General features: G+C 43.8%; 1 long non-coding RNA gene across 1 annotated transcript; it reads left to right on the top strand.

Annotated features, from left to right (window-relative positions):
• Positions 1-8: 8 nt before the first annotated feature.
• On the top strand, positions 9-17,076 carry LOC115091558. Its single transcript, XR_003856769.1, has 3 exons — positions 9-393; positions 16,208-16,303; positions 16,400-17,076. It is a non-coding gene; the product is annotated as an uncharacterized LOC115091558 (long non-coding RNA).
• Positions 17,077-27,980: the final 10,904 nt, after the last annotated feature.

The following is a 27,980-nucleotide window of genomic DNA, read 5'->3' as shown; positions in this document are numbered from 1 at the left end:
TTTTAAATGTTGCCCTGCTATGACTCACACCCCCTAGTCGATTTACTGATCATGTAGTTAAGAGTTATTAGAAGTAATGAGCAATATGAAAACAGCGAGGTGTATTGTTTCTGTTTGAGCTGGAAGCTTTTAATATCCCCAAAACCAATCAAAAGCCTTTTGTCTTCCTCTTCCAGTGTGATGATTAGTATCTTTGAAGGGTTTACACAGGTGCAGCCTATTGATCTTTTATGATGTATTCAGGCGACTTTTCTTAGAATCATCTTCCAACGTGACGACAGGACAGGAGACATCAATGAATTACTGCACATGCTGCCTCTGTTGTCCCAGAAAATTGCATACGATTAAGAAGTCTGATTCATCTTGCAAAGAAGGAGGATTATGCCATGCAAAGTAGGTGCATCAGCACACTTATAAATTTGTGATGTATAATGTGCTTCTCTTGAGTGGATTATTATGCTTGCCACAGATGAGAAATAATCAGACGTACTAAGATATTTATACCGGAAAAAAGGACAGTGAAAAGAAAATAATGACCATGGATTGATTTAGCTGCACTTGGAGAAATAAGGGTTGAATTAGCATGGTTTTGAAGTGTGCTAGCACTAGTGCCCATCTTCCAGGCTTCAGCCTTAACATCTGGTGCTGCTGCTCATGCATTTCTTTTAATTCGCGCTGGTTTTCTGTATGGGTTACCATATGTTCAGTGTATGTGATGTGCATGTACTTTTCTGTGCATTTAGCTGCTGTACAACAGGCCAGCTCTGGGGACTGGCAGTATCTAACATTGCCTCTGGAGTGCGCGGAGGGAACAGTGGTGGAGGGGAAGGGCTGTTGACACTTTCTCCCCACCAGGTGCATTCCAGCTGGGTCCAAGGTTTGAACCACATGGTGTGGCCTTGGCAATCTGCAGAACAGCTGGAATGCACCTGGCGGGGAGAAAGTCTTAACAGCCCCAATGCACTTCAGAGGAAATATTGGCACTACTCCTTTGGGACTGATTGAAAGGGAGTTAGCTGTTGCTTTTTAAAGCTAGAGACTGGCCAGCTCTGTTGGGAGTTGGAATTAAACTTTTTAGTTAAATCCACAAGGGACTCAACAAAAGACTCAGTCAAAACCCTGAGCTTTTTGTCTTTTCCAGAGGTGGACAGAATAGGCTGTGTGCTGCTGACCCTGATGTTCCTTGTGGTTGTCATTTTGAGCGCGATCTTTTTGACACTGGACTTCATTCTCCATTGGGAGTTGAATTTTACTCAAGTCCCACTGGTTTGGAAGCTCTGTTGTGCTGCACATCCTGTGGCTCAAACAGCATTATGCCCAACAGAGTTTCTAGGGGTAAGATGCTGAATAATCTCCTGCAGTCACAGGAAATGTTTTGATTTGATTTTTTTCATCAGGGGATCTCTGAATTTGAACTTGAAGCTTCAGGCTGCTAAGCAGTGCTTTCCACAGAGCTACACAGGCAGTTCCCCAGGTATACCAGCAAAAGAAGCCTATAGTTTTAACCTGATTGCTCATTATCCTATTTTTATTTCTTCCCATGTCATAGATTTATTACCACTTCAATTAATATCATGCGACAAATGAGCTGATGGCTAGAGAAATGAGCTTTCATGGCATTCCCAAATATCAGTTAGGCACAGTTAGGGAGTAAATTTGTATTGGGGGGGCTAGAGGAGGAGAAGGAGGGAGAGGTCAGTGAAGGAATATGGGGTGACTGGAGGAATATAAATAAATAAATAATACATACATAAATAATTGGGCAAATGCATGCTTAAGTTACACCTATTTACAAAGCAGACGTAGATGCATAAGTGCACTTTGACAATTATCTCACCAAATTTGCTCACACATACTTGCATCTGCTATTGGATGCACATATATTTTTTTGGGAAAATATGGGCTGGATTTTAATACCTACGCGCGGGTGTAGATTCGTGCGTGCAACCCGGCGCGCACAAATCTACACCCGATTTTATAACATGTGCGCGCAGCCGCGCACATGTTATAAAATCCGGGGTCGGCGAGCACAAGGAGGTACACACTTGTGCGCGCAGAGCGCTAGGGGAGCCCCGATGGCTTTTCCTGTTCCCTCCGCCCCCCTACCTTCCCCTCCCTAACCCGCCCCCCCCAGCCCTACCTAAATCCCCCCTAACCTTTGTTCCATACGTTGCGCCTGCCTCTGGGCAGGTGTAGGTTGTGTCGCCGGCCAAGTGCCGGCGCGCAATCCCCTGGCATGGCCGTTGTGCCGGAGGCCTCGGTCCCACCTCCACCCCACCCCTTTCACAAAGCCCCGGGACATATGTGCCGGGGCTTTGTGAAAGGGGTGGGGTGGAGGTGGGACCGAGAAAAAAAAAAAAAAAATCTGCTCCTATATGTGCATGCGTTTGGATTTTCAAAACTATGCAGGGAAGTGCAAGCCTCTCCCCGGATCCACCTCCATGAATGTCTGCTCTCGCTCCTGGTGAACTTACACACAAACAGCACAACCACGCGTCAGTTTACTTGCATGTTGCAAGGGAAATTTTTGTAAAAGGGCAATTTCTGAGTGTAAAACATTGTTTTACCCACAAAAGTGTTGTTGATCTGATTAGATAGGTGCATCGATGTTTCCATGCAGTGAGGAAGTTACACACCGATCGTGTTTCCATATCCAGTGGAGAATGTGTGTACAGATCTGCATGTCACTTTATGGACAGGGAAGATTTGGGGAATTAAAATCCCAGCTCTGGCATGTGTCTCCCGTTCAGAGGCAATCCGCATGCTGGGAAAGGCTGAGGGCTTTCATCTGATCAGCAGATTTGATATTTACCACAGTATTAATCCATTTTGCGTGCCACATACATACAAGTCATGAGGTTGAAAGGCAACAAAAGTCACTTTGAGAAAGCAAAACCTTTAGGTTACCTACATATGGCAAATCTTTGACATTCAGGCCTCATCTGTATCCATTCAGTGGAGTGATTAAGAAAGGCAATACCATCCTGTTCTTTGAAGATGTCAGTTCTTCACAGCATCTTCCCGAGTTCTGCATTCCACTGTGACAACTTTAATCATTCATTGGCCACTTCATTGGCCCCAAGCATTTTTTGGTGCTATTTTCCGCAACCCCATTACATGCACACTTCAGTATTACTTAATCTGTGGTCCAGCAACAGAAGGCTGTTCTAAATTTTCTCGTTCATACTATATAAATTTTTCAACTGAATCCAGCAGAATGGGCTCGGAACTTATAAATGGACGCAATTGATTGTAAGTTTTTGAGTTTTGGTTAATTGCTAAAGTTTCTCTCCAGATGTTGTCCTTGAGCAGTAATCTACACAAAGAAAGAATTGTCCTTACAATCAAAAGTGGCAGTTAATTGTCTATCGGGTTAAGTCGGCCCCACACGTAAAATCCCGGGGTTTACGCACGTAGCCGGGACTTTCATGCGCCAGGCCAATTTCCAAACGGGCCCGGCCACGCACATAAACCCAGGTACGCAATTAAGTACCGGGGAAGAGGGTGGGAAGGGGCGGTCTGGGGGCAGAGCGGGGCAGGGCTGGAGGTGGCCGGTATAGTGGCCATTTGCCACTGTACCGAGGAAGGGAATCCTGGCGCGCGCAAGTTGCTACTGCTCCAACGGAGCAGTAAGCAACAAAATAAAAAAAAACCGGGTTTAGGGGGTGGGGAGGAGAGGGGAAGGGGAAGGGGAAGGGAGGTTAGGGTAGGGGGTAAGGAACTGGGGAAGACCGCAATGCATCCCTGTGCAAAAGTTGCATAATCTCCTCCCCCATGCGTGCCGCGCGCCCATGCGCACACAGATTTAAAAATCCGGCATGCATGTGCATGCGGCCCAACAATTTTATCACATGCGCGTACCGGTATTAAAATCTATCCCTATATATACACACACAAATATATATATATATATAAACATAAACACAAGCGATAACCTTCCTCCCTTGTTTGGAACTACAAAGGATTTTTAACTCCAACCCACAAAGTAAACAAATGATTTATATTTATAGTCTAGTAAACATTATATAAGACTCATATGAAATATGTATACATAAAATAGCATCTCAAAATTTTTAAAGCAATTTCTACATGACACATATTAAAGCATTAAAAAACACATACACTTTCTCATCCACATCATAAAATAAAAAATAGATGTCAGATGCTGTTGGAAATAGGATCCGATTTGGTTGAAATGTAACCAGGTATACCGTTTTTCTGCCTCTCAAGGAGTAAAAGTGAAAAAACTCTCTTCCCCCTGATGAAGCCCATGAGAGTGCAAAACAACAGGCCTTTGTTGGGGGTCTCATTATTTGTTGGAGAGACATTGAGAAGTTTGGTAAATGAGGATCTTATAAAATGTTTAGTAGTATATAAATAAAAATCATTTGTGTACTTTGTCTGTAGGAGTTCAAAATCCTTTGTAGTTCTAAACAGGGGAGGAAGGATATTGCTTGTGTTTACATTTATATATTGTTTATATATTTGGTTTGTGCCAAATAGATGTTCATTATAAAAAAAAATATATGTATACTTGTTTACTATATATATATATATATTTACTTGAAATGTATTATAATAATAATAATAATTATTATAATTAACATTTCCCAATACCCTGAAAGTTGTATTTATTTTTTCTTCAGTCTCCATTTAACTTCCTGCTTGGTTTAAAATGCAAAGTGTTCCTACCACCTTTTTTTTAAACATTTCATTAAAACTCTGGTTTTTAACAGATCCCCCTGCACACAGTGAAATAAATGTTATCCATGACTAAATAGTGCAGGCTTTCTCAAAGGGTAAATGAACCTCAAACTGTACGAAGAATCAGTACAATAGGGTGAGATTAGGCAGGGAGATAAAAATGTTACAGTCCCTGAACTACTCGTTTCCAGATGAATGTGTAAGGCTGGACACAGGTGGAATGAAAGCATTCATTTCCAGATCTGCACTGCTACATTAATTTCCCTATCAATGAAATGCCAGCTTTAAAATGCAAAGAGCATAGAATTTGAAGACCCAATTTAAGCCTTTATCTCTCATTTGGGGAAAGACAGAAAAGAACTGAACCCACGTACTTCTCCTCTTCTCCTCTTCCCCCGTGCAAGGGGGTCCTAGAAGCATGTGTACCTTTCGGAGAGACTTGCTGGAGATTTTAGTTATTTAAATTACATTATTTTAAAGTGATTTTCTTCCGCTTTTCACTACATCACAAAACTCAAGGAAAAATAAAAAAACCACAATTTATGAAAACCAGAGAAGTGCTCAGAATCACAAAAGGAAGCCAATGACAAATCTATTTGGGAGGTCTGACCGCTTCCTGCTCCCAAGATTTCTTCATCCAAGTTAGTGTAGGAATCCTTTTAAGGATAAATTATGCTCAAGTACATTCATTTGCCTGTTCCTCACAGCACCTGAATGTAATCTGCTTTGAAGCACCTGAAAAGAAGAATAAAAATGTAAAAAAGAAAAGTGCAGATGGGAGGTCTCACCCACCCCAACTGCAGAACTGAGTCCCAGATTCCCTTTCAGCTCTCTGTCTTGGCAGAAATGGCCTGGAGACCTTTAGTGCATTCTCTGAAGGTTTTAACTGTTGCTTTACTCTGTCCTTCCAGTGGGGTGGAGCAAATAAGGATTGCTCCTGCCCTGTTTGGACTTTAAAGATGAGACTAAATGCATAATTGAATCTTTATGGGTAGAAATCCCTTGTGTGTCAGGGAAGACTATAGTGATAGGACTATATACCGTCCACCTGGTCAAGATGGTGAGACGGACATTGAAATGCTAAGAGAAATTAGGGAAGCTAACCAAATTGGTAGTGCGGTAATAATGGGAGACTTCAATTACCCCAATATTGACTGGGTAAATGTATTATCGGGACACGCTAGAGAGATACCGTTCCTGGATGGAATAAATGATAGCTTTATGGAGCAATTGGTTCAGGAACCGACGAGAGAGGGAGCAATTTTAGATCTAATTCTCAGTGGAGCACAGGACTTGGTGAGAGAGGTACCGGTGGTGGGGCCACTTGGCAATAGTGATCATAATATGATCAAATTTGAATTAATGACTGTAAGCAAATCCACGGCTCTCGTGCTAAACTTTCAAAAGGGAAACTTTGATAAAATGAGAAAAATAGTTAGAAAAAAACTGAAAGGAGCAGCTACAAAAGTAAAAAGTGTGCAAGAGGCACGGTCATTGTTAAAAAATACCATCCTAGAAGCACAGTCCAGATATATTCCACACATTAAGAAAGGTGGAAAGAAGGCAAAACGATTACCGGCATGGTTAAATGGGGAGGTGAAAGAAGCTATTTTAGCCAAAAGATCTTCATTCAAAAATTGGAAGAAGAATCCAACAGAAGAAAATAGGATAATGCATAAACATTGGCAAGTATAAGACAAGCTAAGAGAGAATTTGAAAAGAAGTTGGCCGTAGAGGCAAAAACTCACAGTAAAAACTTTTTAAAATATATCCGAAGTAGAAAGCCTGTGAGGGAGTCAGTTGGACCGTTAGATGATCAAGGGGTTAAAGGGGCACTTAGAAAAGATAAGGCTATCACGGAAAGATTAAATGATTTCTTTGCTTCAGTGTTTACTGAAGAGGATGTTGGGGAGGTACCGTACTGGAGAAGATTTTCATGGGTAATGATTCAGATGGACTCAACCAAATCACGGTGAACCTAGAAGATGTGGTAGATCTGATTGACAAACTAAAGAGTAGTAAATCACCTGGAGGTATCCACTCCAGAGTTCTGAAGGAGCTAAAAAATGAAATTTCAGACCTATTAGTAAAAATGTGTAACCTATCATTAAAATCATCCAATGTACCTGAAGACTGGAGGATAGCTAATGTAACCCCAATATTTAAAAAGGGCTCCAGGGGCGATCCGGGAAACTACAGACCAGTTAGCCTGACTTCAGTGCCAGGAAAAATAGTGGAAAGTGTTCTAAGCATCAAAATCACAGAACATTTATTTATTTTTTTACTTCTTTTTAATATACCGACATTCAGGACAAAGTCTTATCACACCGGTTTACATCAAACCAAACCTGGGAAAGTTACATATAACAAGAGATTAATCAAGATAAGATCAGGATAACCTAGCATATAGAAAGACATGGTTTAATGGAACAAAGTCAGCATGGCTTTACCCAAGGCAAGTCTTGCCTCACAAATCTGCTTCACTTTTTTGAAGGAGTTAATAAACATATGGATAAAGGTGAACTGGTAGAAGTAGTGTACTTGGATTTTCAGAAGGCGTTTGAAAAAGTTCCTCATGAGAGGCTTCTAGGAAAAGTAAAAAGTCATGGGATAGGTGGTGATGTCCTTTCGTGGATTACAAACTGGCTAAAAGACAGGAAACAGAGAGTAGGATTAAATGGACAATTTTCTCAGTGGAAGGGAGTGGACAGTGGAGTGCCTCAGGGATCTGTATTGGGACCCTTACGTTTCAATATATTTATAAATGATCTGGAAAGAAATATGACGAGTGAGGTAATCAAATTTGCAGATGTCACAAAATTGTTTAGAGTAGTTAAATCACAAGCAGATTGTGATAAATTGCAGGAAGACCTTGTGAGACTGGAAAATTGGGCATCAAAATGGCAGATGAAATTTAATGTGGATAAGTGCAAGGTGATGCATACAGGGAAAAATAACCCCTGCTATAGTGTAGAATAGTGCACTGCATATATCCTGCACATATGTAGTTATAGCACTATGAAGCACTGATCACTGAACTTGCCAGAGAATCATCCAGCACAGATGACATCATTCCTGGAAGGATGGAACTAAGTTTGTTATTCTAACTGATAAGAAGAGGCCTGTGGCCTATAGTAAGAGCAAGTTAAAGTACACATGTTAACATATATATTGATTGGTTATTAAAGGTAAAGGGTGTGGATTATGCAGATAACTGATAATAGCAGACCCCAGACCCTTTATAAGCTGAAGCACACATCTTGAAGCTCTGAGCAGATTTTAAAACAGACTTTGTACACCTTTGCTTGTACTATTTTTCTTTCTGTAATTCTCTGCTCCAATAGAGGAATCTTCCGCCTTCCTCTGTTTAATTACCTGTATTAATAAACCCCTTTCTTTATTACCGTTTGAAGCTGGTATTCATTCTGTAATTAGAGGGGACGCCCCTCTTTTAACAATAGTTACACAATGTTAGGTTCCATATTAGGTGCTACTACCCAAGAAAGAGATCTAGGCGTCATAGTGGATAACACATTGAAATCGTCAGTTCAGTGTGCTGCGGCAGTCAAAAAAGCAAACAGAATGTTGGGAATTATTAGAAAGGGAATGGTGAATAAAACGGAAAATATCATAATGCCTCTGTATTGCTCCATGGTGAGACCGCACCTTGAATACTGTGTACAATTCTGGTCACCGCATCTAAAAAAAGATATAATTGTGATGGAGAAGGTACAGAGAAGGGCTACCAAAATGATAAGGGGAATGGAACAGCTCCCCTATGAGGAAAGACTAAAGAGGTTAGGACTTCTCAGCTTGGAGAAGAGATGGCTGAGGGGGGATATGATAGAGGTGTTTAAAATCATGAGAGGTCTAGAACGGCTAGATGTGAATCTGTTATTTACTCTTTCAGATAATAGAAAGACTAGGGGGCACTCCATGAAGTTAGCATGTGGCACATTTAAAACTAATCGGAGAAAGTTCTTTTTCACTCAATGCACAATTAAACTCTGGAATTTGTTGCCAGAGGATGTGATTAGTGCAGTTAGTATAGCTGTGTTTAAAAAAGGATTGGATAAGTTCTTGGAGGAGAAGTCCATTACCTGCTATTAATTAAGTTGACTTAGAAATCAGCCACTGCTTTTACTAGCAACGGTAACATGGAATAGACTTAGTTTTGGGTACTTGCCAGGTTCTTATGGCCTGGATTGGCCACTGTTGGAAAAAGGATGCTGGGCTTGATGGACCCTTGGTCTGACCCAGTATGGCATGTTCTTATATTGGAGTAAGAGGTACCCAGCAGAGAGGAACAGAACCAGTGGGACTTGAATTTTTAAATATTTTGAAGTAAAATTTAAGACCCACATGTGGGCGCACATATGTATGCACATGGATGCCGCAATTTTATAACATACACGCATGTATACGCACGTGTTACAAAATCAGCTATATGTGCGTACATGTGAGCATGATTTTAATTTGACAAGTACATTTGCGCGCATATGGCTACTTGAGCGCGTAAGTGTGGGAGGAGGGGTTAATAGAACTGTGCACCAACACATTTATCTGTTTCTCCAGTTTGCTCCCACTTCAGCCCAGTAAAGGAGAGGACTTCCTAAACCCCCTAGCTAACTTGCCCTTCTTTTACTTGTTAGCCCTTAGCCTTAAAATCCCACTGACTAGCCTAGTTTTATTTATTATAGAACTTACACGTCGTCTATAGCAGAAGTAAAGTTACGCAGTAGGGGAACCTGGAGCACGTTTGTGTCGAAACACTTATGTGCAAACTTTATGGTGCAGTTCCAGCCCACCTATGTCCCACCCATGCCCCGCCCAGATCATGCCTATGCCCCACCCCTTTTGGTGAAAACCTTTTTTATGCACGTACTGGGAAATAAGTGCGTACCCGTAAGGGTTTAAAAATCCATGCAGTGTGCTTGGGTCCGAGACTCAAACACGGCTTTTAAAATCGACCGATTTAAGTGCTAAGTTTTTGGGGTTTTTTTTTACTTTATTTTATTGGATTTCAAATCAATTATATGCAATAAAATTAATGCAAAGAAGCATAATAAGGTTTATATCCCTTGAAAAATACAAAATAAAAATAATGTTTCACAAGTCCTTATTAAGAAGAAGGATAAAAGAAAAGCAAAAATAAAGGAAAATATATTATACATATGACCACACAATGCAGACTGTAAATAAGTTTTAGGGGTGTAGGGACCTGTCTGCTACAGGACACTTCCAGTTCCCCTCCCACTTCACCTCATGATCCTAAGTTCAGGAAAAGATAACATCTTCTCCACAGAATTAGACTTAAATTATTTATCAGATTTGGCAGGATTAGCATTTAGAAGATAACAACAATACATGTCTCTAATATCCTGGCTATGAAACACCAGTTTACCCTAAAGAAAGTTCTGTACCATAGGTGGGTTAAAACATGCCATAAACCTTAGCCTGCCTAATATAGTAATACATATGGCTAACTTACTTACCCCGGTCCCAACTTCAGGTGATTTTCCTCTGTTTACCTCTGAAGCAGTCTCTGGCTGGAGGTCTGGAAAATCATCTGGGAAGGAGATGCACTTCCAGGACTGGTACTGGCAGAGCTGCTGGGCTGCTTTTGGCTCCTCACTGCCTCAGACTCCCCATCACCATCCAACCTAAAGCAGGGCGTCTCCTCTCTCCAGTCTCCTGGCCACACCTAGTCTTCTACCTCCTCGAAAGCAGGGGTTGCTGGGGCTGCCTTGGGGTCTGCTCTCTTTCTTCTTATTTGCCCCCATCTTATACTTTCCAACTGATAAATATGCATAAGCTTGTGCATAATCATGTAGTGGGTGGAGGGTATTTGCCTCATTGAAGGTCTTTTCCCCTTCTCCTTTTCTTCTGGAGGTTGGGTCCTGCCAAGTGTGGACCAAGACTGTCTGCCACCATCAGCGTTTTCTCTATTTCAGAGTGCTCCCCCTTCATCCAAGGGTGGGGATCCCTCTGACCTCTGGACTTCCCTTGGCTGGTCCATGATTTCTGCTTATGAGCAAAAGTTGCTGCATTGTCCCTCTTCCTTGGTTTTATTTACACAGGAGCTTACACATAAGTAGATCTTGATAAGTATCCTTCAATTCTGGTTTTAAATTCTCATCTGGGCAAAGTTTCTTTTCTTTAGCTCTGACAGTGTTTTTGGCTTGTCAGCATCCCTCTTGGCTATTATGATTCATATTGGGTACTTTTGGTGGTTAAATGAACCCGCCTAACCACTGGGTGCCTATAAAACATGATGTTTTATCTACAAAAAAGGTTTCCAAGCGAAAAAGCACAACAAAAATAAATGTATTACCTTGATAGACCACCTCACATTTGCAGGAAAATTTCTGGAAGAAGGATACACCCAAAGCCAATACACAATGTTTAAACTGAAGAAAAAGCTTCCTCCTTGCCCGAGTTTTTCTAGCAACATCTGGGAATTTCAAGATCTTCTGGCCACAAAATAGACTTCCCTTATGCTTGAAATGCTGTTGTAAAATCAAATCTTTGTTGGAGTCTAAAGCAAAAGTTGAAGTAAGGGTTCCTCTAGCTGGATTGTGTCCAGAGAGCTCTGTAAAAAAAAAAAAAAAAAAGAGACAAATCAGAGCTATCAAAGCCTATACATCTGGGGAATCCTCCTTGCAATTGGGGACCCTCTTTGATTCAGGAATATAACAGTTAGAAAATAAGAAGTCCCTATCTACGGGAAAGTGCAAAAGCTCTGTTAAATATTTTTTGAAAAGCTCTCGCCCATAAAGAAGTCTGGTTTTGGTAAAATTCAGTAATCGGAAATTCTTAGATCTCGTCATGTTCTCTAATATTGATAGTGCAAGCTTAAGCTAACTTTAATATTAGCGGTCACATTAGATTGTAACTTAGTCATCACAGTATAATGATATAACACCTGAGAGTCAGTGGTCCCCAGGTAACTTAGAGGAAATACTAGAAGAGTAAGTATTTAGCTGTGAAACAGCACATGCTAAAGAAGTTTCCATTCGCATCACAATCCTCCCTATGTTTCTGAGGGAAATGTCTGCAAGCTCAGGCAATCCATCCCCTACTTCAACCCCATCCAAAGCCAAAGGAAGAAGGATAGGGTCTGGAACTGGCATCCAAGTGTCCACCGAACTCTCAAAATGAAAAGGCAAAATAGAAGTGACACCAATATTTTCAGAAAAACGGCATGGGAGGAGAAGCTCCCAAAAAGGGAAGACCTTTTGTACTCCGTGCAGTTGAGACATCGACTCAACATCTGGGGAGCCCAACCTAACAATGGAGCTCTTCTCCACCATCCCATAAGACTGAAGGTGGGTCAGCAACGGCGGGGGGCAAACTCCAGGACTCAAAGAGATTCCCACTGATTCATTATTGAAAATTACCTGAGAAGAATTAGACAATAACTTTCAAAAAGGCGAGCAGGAGCACATGTACACTTGTGCATTGCCAAGCGCCAGAGACATGGCCAATTTATAACGTGTGCACATAACGCATACATTATTAAATAGCCTGGGAGCACGTATGTGTTTTCTTAATGTTGCAAGTGGGAGCACACAGCTGCGTAAAGTCAGATTTGAGCTGTGCATGTGGGAGAATTTTATAACAGGTGCGCATCCTCGCCAAGGCCAGTTTCACCAGTTCATCCACCAGTTCTCCCAGTCTAGAGCTAGGTCCTCCAAACCCTCCTGGGTCTTTAGCCTGCATTCCTCCAGTTACCCCAGATCCCTTAAACCCCTCAGGGATACCTGCATTTTTTTGTTTTCTAATTACAGCTCCTCCATAGCAGAAGTAGTTACATGGCACTGGACCTGGGTGCAAGGCCAGACATTTAGGTACTTGCATGCACATCTCTTGGCCACACCCTGGAAGGCCCATGCCCTGCCCACACCATGCCCCTTTTTTTTCTGATGCAAGATATGCATGCATCGGCAAATGAACGCATTGCCCCCTACTTTATAAAATTGGGAGGTTATGCACATTGTGCTAGATGCGCACTCAACTCACGATTTTGGTGCAAACATCTCTTTAATAATTCATCTTTTAGGGTATATCACATGTGAATCCATGGGCTCTCTGATTAGAGTTGATGCCTTTGGGGGAGTAGTTATCTTCCCCTTTCTTTTCCTTCCCATGGTTTCCCTCTGAAAGCTGCAATGAGAGGGGTGCCCCTTTGGCACATGGCTTTGGCTGTGTGCCGCAGCACAGCTGGTCTTATAGGCCCCCTCGATGCTCCTGATGATGTCAGTGCCAAGCTGTTCAGGGGAAGCCTTGCAGGACCCTTGGGGAGGTCATGGACAGCACCACCAGCCAGGTAATCCCCTTATGTGCTTGGTTTTTATAGCAACCATTTAGGTTGTTGTTTATTTAATTTCAAATAAACAAAATGCAATGAAATAAACCACACACAAAATGAAAAAGAAAAAAAAAAAGAAAAAGAAATGACAAACATAACAAAACTAAACCAATTAAGGTACGCACCCCTAGGTTTGAGTGCTTATTGATATTGGTTTGATTGTGCCAAGAATGCAATTAGCGTCTGCACTAATATTTTGTTTCTCAGTGGAAATCGATGATCAGGTTGAATACATTCCACTTGACTGAAGTGGGTTAGATATTCAAAATATAGCCGGTTATCTAAGTTAACCGGATAGACTTATCCGTCTAACAAACAGGGTCATTTATTATTTTCCGTTAGGGCCTTAATGCTAGCGTTACCTTTCATCACTCCAAATGACAGAAAATCTTCACTGTTGGTATTACTGGCATCAGTAGCATGGGATCTTCTGGGTGTTTGGGTACTTGCCAGGTTCATGTGGCTTGGTTTGGCCTCTGTTGGAAACAGGATGCTGGACTTGATGGAACTTTGGTCTGACCCAGCATGGCAATTTCTTATGTTCTTGTGGCACCTTTGCTGTTCGTACCTCTGACTGTGTATGTAAAACTGCCCCCCCCCCCCCCCCGAAACCTACCCTACTGCCCAAACCTCACCCCGAGGTAATAGTGCCCATCTTACAGTGGTATAAATAGTAGACTGACATATTGGTTCCTATAGAGCAGTGGTTCCCAACCCTGTCCTGGAGACCCCCCAGCCAGTCGGATTTTCAGGATATCCACAATGTATAGGCATGAGAGAAAATTTGCAAGTTATTGAGGCAGTGCATGAAACTGTTCTCTTATGCCTATTCATTGTGGATATCCTGAAAACCTGACTGGTTGGGGGGTCCCAAGACAGGGCTGGGAACCACTGCTATAGAGTTTCTCTCTCTCTGTCTCATGTTTTTTTTTTAATCACAGGTGATATTTCCACTATATTTATGGCATTTTCATGAATCTAGGGCTTAGTTATTTATCTGGCTGTGGCAGCCACCGAACATAGCCGGATATTCAGCAGCCGTCACTTAGCTGGATAAGTCCAACTTAACTGGCTAAGTGCCAAATGAATATTGGGCTCAGTGTTTATTGTGACTTGGAAGTACCATCATTCCAAAATATTGTAATAAATACATATTCAGTCTGTGGACAGTAATTGGAATGTTTCCAGTTTTACATAAGACCATATGGCATTTTTAATGCTAGAGCAGGATGAATTAAAGTCCCCTAGTTCTAACATTATTAGGCCAGCACAGATTTGATAGAGAGAGAGGGGATTTAATGCCAGATACTGAAAATATGAAGAGGATGTTTATTTGCTACAAGCATCACCACTTACTGCATTTCAGGCATGGATTTGTAGCTCTGAATGGCTGTTTTTCCTTGCTAGCTGTTTATTTTGTAGTAATTTCATATTATTAAGACTAATGCTATTGGAGAAAAAGAACCTATAGCTCCCAGAGATGAATGTGCTGCTCATTGGAGGAAAGTCAATGTATTCTATATAAGGAGGAGAAATAGGAGGAGAAAAGGATGCAGGTACTTCAAGGCTTTTAGTGTTGATTTTGACCCTGATAATGGAAATATGATGTGGGAGCCAGTCTGAGAGTGTTGGGACTGGCGCTAGAGTGCTGTATATGTATACAGTGTCCAGCTGCTGCTGAGTAATGAAGGACTCTGCTGCTGAACTAAACAATGTATTTCCATTAGGCAAGGCTGAGGTCCCATGTCTGTCCATGTTAGAATTTATCTGAGTGATAGTTCATTCCTAAAAGAAGAGAATTATCATACAACAGCGGTCCTGGAAAAGATGGTGTTCAACTGTACATAATATGGGCAATTTACACTAAGCCAGTCAGTGGCAAGGTACCCGCGTGCAAAAGAACCTGCATTACATGCAAGTGAATTTTCAGAGAGAAACTGCCCAGATAGTTTGAAAATTTGCTTACATGTCCACGAGTACAAAATTATCCATGCACTTTGCCTCTGGTATTTCTGCGGATGGAGAAGTAGGAGCAACATTCAGTGCATAGATTTGAAAATTCAGTCCTATGCAGTTATGCCCTTTTTAAAAATGGATTCAAATACACAGAGGGAGGATAACTTTGAAATAACTTTGCTGGCCCCATATATGTGCATATATAGCTGCACACAGATCTACCCTAGTATTTTATAACCGATGCATATCATAATGGTGTGGTCTATAAAATATAAATCTGCCCTGCCACATTTGTGTGTATGTATAGATACGCATGAACATGCAATTAAGTTAGCTGGATAAATCTAAAAAAAAAGCACTACTCTAGCTAAGTGGCGCTTTTTGTGACTTTTCTGGCTAAGTGGCAGCATTTAGCAGCTGCCACTTAGCCGGATAAGTCAGAACATATCCAGCTAAGTGGCACTGAACTACTGAATGCATATATGATGCAAATAATGCACACATTTTTCCAATCTATTTTAACATTATATGCACGGATAATTTACGTGCAAAAATTAAGTAGAACTTACCCACATAAGTCCCTATTTATGCACGCAAGTCAGCAAATTTTCAATTCCTGCATCAGTTCACCCAGTCTGGCTCCAGGTCGTTGAGTCAGCCTAAATTCCCCTCAGTTCACACTGACCTCTCACCCAGCCAACAATGCAACGTAAACAGATTTGATATCACTTATGCAAGATAATGAGTAGGGCTAAAATTATGCGTGTAAGTTGCCAAATCTACATGCGCAAGTCTCTTTTAAAATAGCCACTTACCCACATATACATTGGCCTCACCCCAGAATGTCCCTTTCAGACACACATATATTTGTGCACGAACTCTTATTTACGTACATATGTTTGTTGTTTCTAAACTAGCATGTGCACGCACACATTCTATTTATATACATATAGGCTCATTTTTCCACACAAAACCTTTTGAAAATGTACCCCATACTTTAAACCACTGTGGGGGAAGATTGCAGTTTTCCATGGTTATCCAGCTAAACCCCTTTTGAACATTGTTGTCCCCATGCGTCAATCTAGAGCTCTCTATATCTATCCATACATTTTTTGTAGCTATTGTTCATTTTATTTCTATATAAATAACATATTATACTTATTTCTTATTTCTCAGCCTTCAGTTGGACAGCAGGATCCTTTAAAAGGCTTCACCTGAGGAGACCATGTGATGCTGTGAGAGAGAGCAGACGTGTTGCCTGATCTCTCCCAGGTCCTTCTCCTCAATTTCTTACTTTTGCTGTGGTGCACGCTTGCAATTTGGGGAAATCCCTCTTTGGATAATTCCTTCTTGTCTTGGTGATTTCAGCTCCAGTGGTTGCGATGGTTTAGCATTGGTTATGGCCTCTAAGTTGGCTTGAAAAGATACGGACAAAATGAAGAGCAGCGACACCAAAATGGCCGACATGATTGATTCCCAGCTTCCGACAATGCTGACCCGAAGATCGCTGAAGTGGCTGCAGCAGTTTTAGCCCTATTGAAAAGTAGTAAATTCATACTGCAGAGCAGTGCATTTTGGATGTTGAGGACAAGATGAGCACTCTGCAAACAGCTATGGACATGGTTAAGAAGCAATGTGAAGTGATGCAGCTCAAAATTGACGATCTTGAGAATAGATCCAGGTGAAAAAAATCTACGTGTGGTCAGGATCTCCAAATCGGTGCTGGAGAATTTGCTGGTCACCTGTTTGAAGACTTGGCTCAAGCACACCCTCAAGCTGGATGACATGGCACTCTTAACATAGAAAGAGCTCATCACATGGGCCCAGCGATGGTAGAGATCACTCCTATGTCCAAGCTTCAAGTAGATGTTTTTAAAGTTCTTAACTTTGCACATAAGGTGGATATCCTGAGAGCTTATCATCACCATGGGAATCTTCAATTTGAGGGAGTCAAGGTGCTATTATTTCAAGATTATTCAGCAGCTGTTGCAACAAGAAGATCTTTTACTCCAGTATGCACACAATTGATGAGGCTACACATAATATCTACCTGCTATTTCCAGCAAGACTGAAAGTCTTTTACAAGGGGGAAAATGTTTTCTTTAACACTGTGGAGAAAGCTACAACATTTCTCCAAGATAAAGATTTAGGTTGATTTGCTGCAACTTTCTTGTAGGTTTACCAGATGAATCTGTATGCAATGGGGAGGACCATCATAACACACATAGATGGGTTTCACTTTTTGGATAGTATGATTTTTGGTGTCCCTGGTTGATGGGTTTTTAGGAGATCTCTTTATTTTCTCCTGCCCATTGTATTACACAGTTGGGGTTTTCAGCTTGGGTATTATTGGGAAGGTTATCAGACAGAGATTATCGGGGTGGGGGGGTTGTGATATTCATTCACATAAATCTATTTCGAGGGGAAATGTTTGTCGATAATGGCATGGAAATGTTCATACACAAGCTATAATCTTGTGATGGAATGATTTCTAAACGGTGGTATATAAACCCTGATAAATAAATAAAAATAAATATCAGTTTATATATTTCATTCTTGTGTGTGGGTCCAGGCAAAGGAACCCAGCGACAAGTTATAGTTGATTTATTTTTCATTCTGCTCTTAGTAATTTTCTCTTGGAGGAATGGCCTTAGCTCTTAGATATCTAACTTGGAATGTAGGTGAAATAGGCTCCATAACTAAATGATATAAAATTCTCCAGGCCATGCATAGATTTTGTACTGATATTGCTATGCTCCAGAAGACAAAACTTTCTGAATTGGAAAATTTGAAATTATAGAAACAGTGGGTTGAGGAGGTTTTTTCTCTCTCTTCAACCCAACGGAAAGTGGGGGTTGCTATTTATTTCATAAGTCTATCAATTACAGTACAAACTTCTATTGTTGATTCGGAGGGAAGATATATTTTTCTGAGAGTGGAAATTTATGGTAGACAATTCTTTTTGGGTAGTGTATATGCTCCAAATGTCTATTCTCATTTTTTTTCACTAACATTCTGGATATCCTTTCATCTTATTCACTTATGTCAATCTTAGGTAGGGACTTCAATATTGTCTTTGATAGTGAGGCTGATAAGCAACCTGCCCAGCCTGTTTCTTGGGGTGATCAGAATCATGGTTATATCTTATTTATGTCACCATTTGGACTTATTAGGTATCTGGAGAACATTGCATCCTTCAGACAGGGGCTTCACCCATGTCTCTAGGGCACATGATTCAAAATATATATCGTATAGACTACTTTCTGATACCTAGAAAATTTTTCTCAAAGGTGGTGGGAGCAGAGATAGGTCCTCATGAGACTTCCAATCATGCCCCAGTATGGTTGGACATTGAGAGTCTCTCACCTATAACTGGTAATGTGAGAGGGAGATTTCCTTTCTATCTTTATCACAATAGTAAATTCCATGAATATATGGGTTAAATGGAAATGTTAGGTTTTGTAGCTATCGTGGACCCTTGACCCGAAGTGGGGGTTGACACTACCTGAGGGGTTTGGGCCCCACAGGTCCCCACTGTTGGGAGGCGAGGTAGACTAGAAGCACAGGTAACAGGACCACGGCTGTGGCCCAGGAGAGAGGAGGCGAAGAAGAGCTGTCTGCATCACAGCCAAGTGATCGCAGACACCTGCACTGAAGCAGTACTGCGGGGTGCCCTGAGGAGCAGGGTCTGAGAGAGTCAGTTCAATGGTATCGCAGTGCTGGGCAGATCAGGAGAGAGGATATACCAGACGAAGGATCTCCAATGCAGAAGCGCACAGGGCAGGCCCCGAGGAATGGGGAGTGTGGAGACAGGGCCCCTGATGAGGTAATGCTGAGGTGGCCTCGAGGAGTGGGGAAGCGTGGAGACAGGATCTCTGGTGTAGTAATGCTGAGATTACCCCGAGGAGCGGGAAAGCGTACAGGCAGGATCTCTGGTGTGGTAACGCTGAGGCTACCCCAAGGAGCAGGGAAGCATAGAGACAGAATCTCTGGCGAAGTAGCACAGCGGCTACCCTGAGGAGCAGGTACCCAGAGCCAGAGAGAGCAGAGATCCAAGGCAGGAACCGCAGGTCCAGAGAACAGGAACAAGCACCAGAGGAGCTCAGGGAACTTGTTGCCAAGTTGGTTAGCGTAGGCCAAAGGAGATACTTAAATATCTCAGGCTTGTGATGTCATCAGCTGGGGACGACCCTGGAGTTCCCGCCACTGGGCCTTTAAAGGGAGGACAGATGATGCGAGCACGCGCCTAAGGAGGCTCGGAGTCGGAGCATAGGTCGGCGGCGTCCCAGCCACCACATGGAGCACGGAGAACCAGGAGGAATGCGACGGTAGCGACTGGCCACAGCCGCGAGTTCACCAGGAGTGAAGAGCCAGGCATGACATGACATGAGTTGGGTCGGCTGCAGACGGCTGCGGCCGACGGTCATAACAGAGTATGAACATTTTAACCAGATTCTCCAAGATATCCCCATATTTTTTTGGGAAACTGCTAAAGCAGTATTAAGAAGAGAGATAATAGTGTATGTTGCTAAACAGGGGAGGGAAGTTGCCCAGGAAATTCTATGTTTGGAAACGCAATTGTTAATAGATAAGTGTAGATATTGCCATACTCCTTCAACAACAAACCGAGCATAGTTTTTTGCCACCCAAGATGCTTTAAATGAGTTTTTGCACCAGAAAACTAAGAAAAGCTTGCTCTACTATAAGCATAAATTCTTTCTCCATACGAAATAACACAGGGAAGTTACTGGCTAACATGGCATGGGAAAGTGTATATATTAGCCCTAAAGGATAGTCAAGGCCAAATAAGACATTCCCTTAAAGAAATAAGTGACATATTTTATTGTTAATATCAGGACGTATAATCAAGCTGAGTCCTGGGAAGCAGAATCTGTTAGGGCTTACTTAGCCAAGGTCCCATTACCTCAACTGTTGGATGAGAACTTACAGTGTCTAAATGCTCAAATCACTCTTCAAGAAGTCACAACAGTGATTAAAACTTTAGCCCTATATAAATCTCCAGGTCCCAATGGTTTGCCTAGTGAATTTTATAAACTTCTGAATGATCAGGTATGTTTGCCTTTGGGCCAGTTGTTTGAAACCCTCTCAGACCCTAATGTTACTGGTGGAAATCCAATAGAGCAACCATAGTGGTTGATCCTAAACCGGGGCTTGTACTAGCCTGTCTCACTTTTAAACTATGATATAAATATTCTAGCAAAGATTATGGCTGATCATTTAGCCAAGTTCTTTCTCAACTGATTTCTCCTGAACAAGTGGGATTTATTAAAGGCAGACAGGCAGTTTTGAATGTAAGAAGAGTATTGACCTCCATGGCATTCTCTCAAAAATCTCAGTTGAATTCTCTGTTGATCAGCTTTGACACTGAAAAGGCTTTTGAATGAGTGAATTGGATGTTCTTAGAGCATATGGTTTCAATGGTTAATTTATCTCTTTCCTTACTATGCTCTATACAACTCCACAGGCAGCCATTTTTGTGAATGGAGAATTATCTAAACATTTCAAATTAAGCAGAGGTACCCATCAGGGATGCCCACTATCTCTTCTACTTTTTGTACTTTTTCTTGACCCTCTCCTTCAGGTCTTGGATTCCATGGCAGATATTCATGGAATTCAGCTTGGGGCAAACTACTTTTAAATTAGCAGCTTTGCTGGATTTATTAGTTCATGTTACAAATCCTGTTAGATCTTTACAAGCTACTCTCAGGGGAACTTGAGGAATACAGTCCTCAAGTTCCTGGACGTTGGCTGGATTTAATCTGAATCTTGATAAATCTGAAGTTTTGCCTATTGAGAACGGGAATATCAATATGTGGGAAGGTTTATTCCCTTTGAAATAGGTAACCGACAAAATTAAATATCTGGGGGTTTGGTTTTCGAAGGATATCTCTACTATAGCGAATCCTTGCTAATTCACGGGCTGATTCAGTAAAGTCAGCGGGAGAGCGGACGAACGCCCGCTCTCCCGGCGTGCGCACAGGCCACTCGCCTGTGCGCGCGATTCTGTATTTAAATTAGGTGGTGCTGTAGAAACGGGCAAAAGGAGGCGCTAGGGCCACTAGTGCGTCCCTAGCGCCTCCTTTTGACCCGGAGCGGCAGCTGTCAGCGGGTTTGACAGCCGACGCTCAATTTTGCTGGCGTCGGTTCTCAAGCCCGCTGATAGCCATGGGCTTGGAAACCGGACGCTGGCAAAATTGAGCGTCCGGTTTTCGGCCCGACAGCTGCCGGCCCATTTAAAATTTTTTTTTTTTACTTTTTTTACTCTTCGGGACCTCCGACTTAATATTGCCATGATTTTAAGTCAGAGGTTGCACAGAAAAGCAGTTTTACTGCTTTTCTGTGCACTTTCCCGGTGCTGGCAGAAACTAGTGCCTACCTTTGGGTAGGCGCTAATTTCTTAAAGTAAAATGTGCAGCTTGGCTGCACATTTTACTTTCTGTATCGCGCGGGCATACCTAATAGGGCCATCAACATGCATTTGCATGTTGAAGGAGCTATTAGGTGCCGCGGGTTGGACGCGCGTTTCCGGCCCTTACTGAATAAGGGGTAAGGGAAAACGCGCGTCCAAGGGCAGGTTAACAGTGAGCTTCGTCGGAGCGCACTGTACTGTATCGGCCTGTCAGTTAGTTAGCGATAACAGAGACCTTTAAATATTGGAAGCGGATGACGTCATCTCAGGGGGACGCCCTGACGTTCGCAGCCCTTGCTGGTACTTCAATCAGAGCGCGCGCGCGCGCGTGCGCGCTCTAAGACTTCAGGCAACATGGCGGATATGCAACATCGAGCCGGTCCAGGGACACCTGAGGAAGACGGCATGGAGATGCCGCAGCAGCCAGCCATCCATCAGACCCGGAGGGAGTCGCCACAGAGGTAAAGAGGGGTGGAGTGAGGGCGTCGAGCAAGATACACTCTTAGACTTTTTACCTTGGAAGAAAGGATCTATTCTAGAATTTTCAATCAAGCAAGTGGGAAACACATTGGGGCCGGCTTTTAAAACGGTTACGCGCATAAGGTACACGCGTAACCCTTCTAAAACGGCCCTGCGTGCGCCGAGCCTATATTGAATAGGCTTCCGGTGCGCGCAAAGCCCTGGGACGCGAGTAAGTCCCGGGGCTTTCTTGGGGTGGGCGTGTCGGGGGCATGGCATGGTCGGCGTGTCATCTGGGGGTGGTGCCTCAGGCGTGGTTTCAGCCCGGGGGCGTTCCAGAGGTAAAGAGAAAAAGTACAAGTGTAGCATTGCTGATAGAAGTATCAGCACCAAGTGACTGTTCTGTGGATTATGTGGAGAAAGAGAAGATCCTCAGAGCTCCCGAAGAAAGCTCTTTGCGGCACAATGCAAGTATTAAGAGATTGAGATCAGACTCAACATACTCTGGCTTACGAGTGAAGTTCATTCCTGTCAAACTTGACTCATTCCTGCAAAATTGACTCATTTGGAGACATCCCGAGAGTTTTAGCCAAAGAGAAATAGGAAAGCAGAGTGTGGAATAGTTTGGGGACAGGTTTGCAGCACAGGTATATGGAAGGGGAGATACATGAGGGATAGGAGGAGCTTCTCCATTGCACCCTGGAGAGCTTTAAATTCCACTCACAGGAAGAGACTAAGGGGCCACAGACACAAATAGATCTGGATTTTATTTATTGAAGTGTTCATGGATGAAACAAGCAGAAAATGTTTTTTAGTGCCAGTTTATTACCACTGAACAGTAAACGTTTTATATTCTGGTGCAGCCTACTCAACTGCCCAGCCTGGGTATTGAAGATCTTCAGTACAGAGATTCAGCGCTGAACTTCACCCACAGAAAAGACATTGGCACTACGTTTTAGACCATGGAGATTTGTCTATCCCCCTTCCCCAAATCCTCTTAGGAGAATCCACACCAGGTTTAGTGAGACTTTGTAAAAACTAAGCCTTTTTGCTTTTCGGAAATAGTGCGCACTAAAATGTTTCGTTTTGTAAATGATAAGAAACAACATAGTCAGTGTTGTTAACAATGTCGTTGACATTGTCTATATTGTTTCAAACAAATGCATATCTCTATAAATTCCATATTCTGTTAATATCAATGTAAGTGTCCAAATAAATTCATAATCCTTTCCATCATACAGATGTACTACATATTTTTAATCACAGCTCAAGGAATAGCTTATCTAGCGAGTTCTAGTTCTTAACAGTGTTCCTTCTATTTGCACTGGTATCCTGTAAGAGCTAAGTGAGAAGAACCAAACAGTAGCAACCATGGGTCTGCAGGAAGACATGCATTGGTCATGTTGGATTCGTGGACCCTTGGGCCGATCGGAGCCTGAAGAGGAGCTGCTGTAGGTGTTTGCAGCAGCGGCCCCGACCGGGAGGCGGAGAGGACAGACTAGTGGCTGGCCGAAGGTGGAACTCTGGGAGCCCTATGCGACCAAGAGCTCTGGCGAGGGTGGAGGTGATGGAGGCGCTGGCACTGTGTCGAGGGAACCTTCGCCCTGGAAGCCGAACCTCCCCCGAGAGGAGCTCGTAGGAGTTTGGCCGCTGGGACTTAGGAGATTCACCCTGGAAGCCGGAGTCCCCCCAGGAGGAGCCCGTAGGAACCCGGCCGCTGGCTCTTAGGAGGGCCCGCGGGGGCCTAGTCAGCTGTGGTCCAAGGTTGAGTGCCGAAGGGTCGTTGCTCGCCAGTCCAGAGTCAGGAACCAATGGATCGCCGTCAGCCAGTCCGAGGTCAGGAGCCAGAGAATCAACGTAAGCCGGTCCGGGGTCAGAAGCCAGGGGGTCAACGTAAGCCGGTCCGGGATCAGAAGCCAGAGGATACCAAATACCAGTCCGGGGTCAGGAGCCAAGAAGATACTTAAGCCAATCCGAGTCAGGAGCCAAATAGGAGACAAGACAGCACGAACGCAGCAACTGAAGACAGGAGCAAGCCTGGGAACCTCGTTGCAAGGCGACGTTCTGGTCCAGCTACAGGGCTTAAGTACCCTGGAGGCGTCTGAGGTCATCAGGGGGCGTCCCCAAGGTTTCCCGCGCTGGCCCCTTTAAATTAAGGACTGAGACGCGCGCGCGTCTAGGGGGCGGGGCTTAGCGCCGCGAGGCGCCGGCTGCTCCGGCGAGGCAGGGAAGCGAGAGCAGAAGGAGCTGTGGGCCCGGGCGAGCTGGGGAGGTGCCGGGCTTGCGGCCGCCGGCGTTCCTGGAGGCCCGGGGAGCGCGGGACCCGCGGCAACCCGCGAGCAGGTGGGTGACGATTCCGGGGGTGGCCCGGAATCGCAACAGGTCATGACAACAATCCATGAAACTATGTCAGCCTAATACATCTTGATAATGGGGCAAGACCATCAGATATGTAAAAAAATATATATTTGCTCCACCATAACCACGTCAGCCATCTGGCTATTAATCTAAGGACTGCTCCCTACAATCTGTCAGGTGTATAGTACCATCTGGATAGTTATTTTCTATCCATTCTTGAAGTAGAATTTTTAGTAGAAGCATAAGCCAATACCAGTTTCTGTGTCTTTGAATGTGAAACCCCTTGAAATAAAGGAATCATCATTTTTTCCCCTCTGAATCCATCCCCATGAAATGTCATAGTTACCTGGAGCTGCCAGTAACATGGACAAATTCTTAGCAGAGCCAAGCCCGATAACAGAGTAACAGCAGGCTATCCATTATTCATCGTGAAGACTAAGTCAATTAACTGGCTTATAAAGCAGAGAACAGAGAGTCTTGACTGGCCAGGATGAAACTTGGTTGACCTTTCCATACTGCTGTTGTTTAAACAGTGGATGCTAAAGTTCTTTTTACTACATCACAGATATAATGGAAAGAAAGAGAGTTCTGTTATTGTGGGTATTTGCAATTTCTTTCTAAGTAGCTTAATTCTGCCTCTCCAGTAGCTTCAAGCACATAATATCTTGCTGCGCTAAAGAAATATAGGAACAATTATGAGTTTCTGTAAGCTCATTCAGGGTTGCTGAAAAATGGCTGATCCCATGGTACATTTCAATGGCTCTACTATTTTCCTTTTTTTCCCCCAGTTTTATTTTGGGAAAGTGCAGTCACTATAATAACAACACCTGCTCTTTCCTCCGAAGGATGGCTCATTTCCTCACTTTGTTTTTTGATTTCCTGCTGTGCCCTTGTTTTTCACTTGAGTCTACCCTGTAAATTCCACCCAGGTTTGAAAAGCACGTACGCCTTGATCCTCAATCTACCCAAGTCACGTAAATGGCTGAGCAGATGGAGATCTGGGTGATTTGATGCCAGCGGTGTACCAGGGGTCCATAGCAAGCAACTAAAAATAAAAATGGAAAGCAAATGAATGGCAGACACCTGCATTATAATAAGTCACAAACCAGAAAATGGCTTTCTGTCTTAGGTGATGGTCACCCTTAAGCCAGTTACGGTGAAATATATTTGTCAAAAATAAATATTCTAAGAATGAGCAAACTACCCAAATTATTTTGATTGACTACATGAGGCTACAGTCTAACTTTGATTTCTCCAAAATTTAGTTCTGAATACCCTAATCTGGATGTTAAAGAATAATCTGCAAAGCTGAGAAACACAAGAATACTGTAAAAGATTCTACAGTAATGCTGCTGGTAACAGGAATGCTTGTTTTAGCTGGCCCTGAAACAGTATTGTTCTTATGGACAATAAGATGTTGTTGCGTGAGCGCTAGGGAGCGGTCCCGATTCTAGGGAGATGTGTGCCCTTGGAACATGGCATGTCAGCAGAGAGGAGCTCCGTGGAAGCGCCGAGGCAGACAAGACTTGTCCAACCTTTGCCAAACCTGCATGCACCGGTAGAGACCCAGCAACACAATGCTAGTCTCTGGGATAGCCCTCCGGCCACTCAATAGCCCTTTCGGACCTGCCGCTAGGGAGCGACAGATACGGCAGGATGGCAGATGTCGAGGACAGGCGATGGTACTGGAATTTGGAACAAGACGGGACCTTGGGCTTGGACTAGGCTTGAAGACTTGCACAAGACGAGGTTACTTGGAACTTGGAGCTTGGAACTCAGACGAGACGAGGTCGCTTGGGACTTGGAAATCAGACGAGACGAGGACATGAGGATGCTTGGAACTTAGAGGTCAGACGAAATGAGGATGTGTGGAACTTGGAAGTCAGAACTCAGATGAGACGAGGACGCTTGGAACTTGGAACTTAGAACTCAGATGAGACTTGGACTTGAGGATGCTTGGAGCTCAGAGGTCAGATGAAACGAGGACGTGTGGAACTTGGAAGTCAGAGCTCAGTCGAGACAAGGATGCTTGGAACTTGGAACTTAGAACTCAGACGAGATGAGGACGCTGGGAACTTGGAACTTAGAACTCAGACGAGATGAGGACACTGGGAACTCAGATGCAAGATGCTCAGATGTGGGTGGAAATCAGACGTAGACTCGGGAGAAGATTCCGGTTACTCAGACGAGGACTCTTGGAACTTGGAAGGACTAAGGATACTCAGAGACTTAGACTGGCACTGTCCTCAGAGCACCCTACACAGCCGACGTGGGCTGGTCATGGACCACCCTGACCCACTGTGTGCACTACACAACCTGAAGAGGCTGGTCACGGACCATGTGGAGAGCGGGACATGCGCAGGACTGAGGTTCAGGACGGAGGAGGAATCCAGGCAGTGCTCAAAGACAGATCCAACTGGAAGAGGGCTCCAGCCACTGGAAACGGACACTGGATAGGAATGGATTTACTCCCAGGGAAGGTCAGCTGGAGGACAAAAGTCCGGGGCAAGGCAAAGTTGAACCCGGAGCTAGGAACTGGCGGTACTTCAGGGATCGGAACTGGACCAAGGACATCAGGATCAAGACTCGGAACATCAGGATCAGGAGTTGAAACTTGGAAACATCAGGACTGGAACGTAGGACATCGGATACGAAAGGATGCCGGTACCTCGGGACACCAGGACATCAAGGCTTCTGGACATCTATGGCATCTGGACATCAGGGACCTCTAGAGAGGTGGACCTCAGGGATGTCTGGAACATGCCAGATGAAGACATCAGAAGGCAGGGACATTGGAACATCTAGAGATAAGTCTGGAGACGAGGAGATGTCTGGACATCTGAGACAAGGAGATGGGATTCCGACAAGAGACCAGAACATGGAACGAAGATGGAGACAAAGGTTCAGTAACAACAGATGAAGACAAGGAATACCAATGAAGAATAGAATGCCTTGAAGAAGCGCGGAAGGATCACAGAGGTCTCCTTGAACAAAGAGCTGGAACTGAGGATCCAGGAGCAGTCCAACTCCATGACTGACTCCTTGCGAAAGCAGCGATGGAATGAAGGAAAGACCTCTTTATAGGGCTGAAGAGGAAACACCTTGGAACATCAGCAGGAGGAGCCCAGGAGGACTGCCCACTGCTGGCCCTTTAAAAGAAGAAAGGAGGCGTGACCGCATACCTACGGAAGAGGCAGTACCATGGAGAGCAGTGTCCTGCCGCAAAGGACGAAGCAGGCCCAACGTCGGTGGCTCCCTGCCGCAAAGAACAGAAGATTGATGGCAGCTCCCTAACGCATGAAGAGGAGCTCCAGAGCGGCCTTCAGGCTGCGGAAGAGGACGTCGAAAGTGGCCTCCAGGCCGCGAAAAAACGGCGAAGTTGGTGGCGGCCTCCAGGCCGCATGAGGGAAACAAGTCAGCAGCAGCCTAGCTGTGAAGAGGCCCTGAAGACAGCGGTACCAGCGGCGGCCTCCGGGCCACGCAGGAAGAGACATTGGTGGTGGATTAGCTGCGAAGAGCCGGAGGAGGTGGTGCCCAGGCTACGGGGAAGGCAGAGTCAGCAGCGGACTCCAGGCTACGAAGAGGAGCGCCGGTGGCCCCAGGCCGCATAGGAGGTAAGAGGCTACTTGTGGCCTAGCCAAAAGCAGCATCATAACAGATGTCATCAAAGACAATTATCAGAGCTCTGAGAGACAGAAAGAG

Source organism: Rhinatrema bivittatum, chromosome 5, assembly GCF_901001135.1.
Source record: "Rhinatrema bivittatum chromosome 5, aRhiBiv1.1, whole genome shotgun sequence".
NCBI classification, from domain to species: domain Eukaryota; kingdom Metazoa; phylum Chordata; class Amphibia; order Gymnophiona; family Rhinatrematidae; genus Rhinatrema; species Rhinatrema bivittatum.
This window is presented reverse-complemented; position numbering and strand designations above follow the sequence as displayed.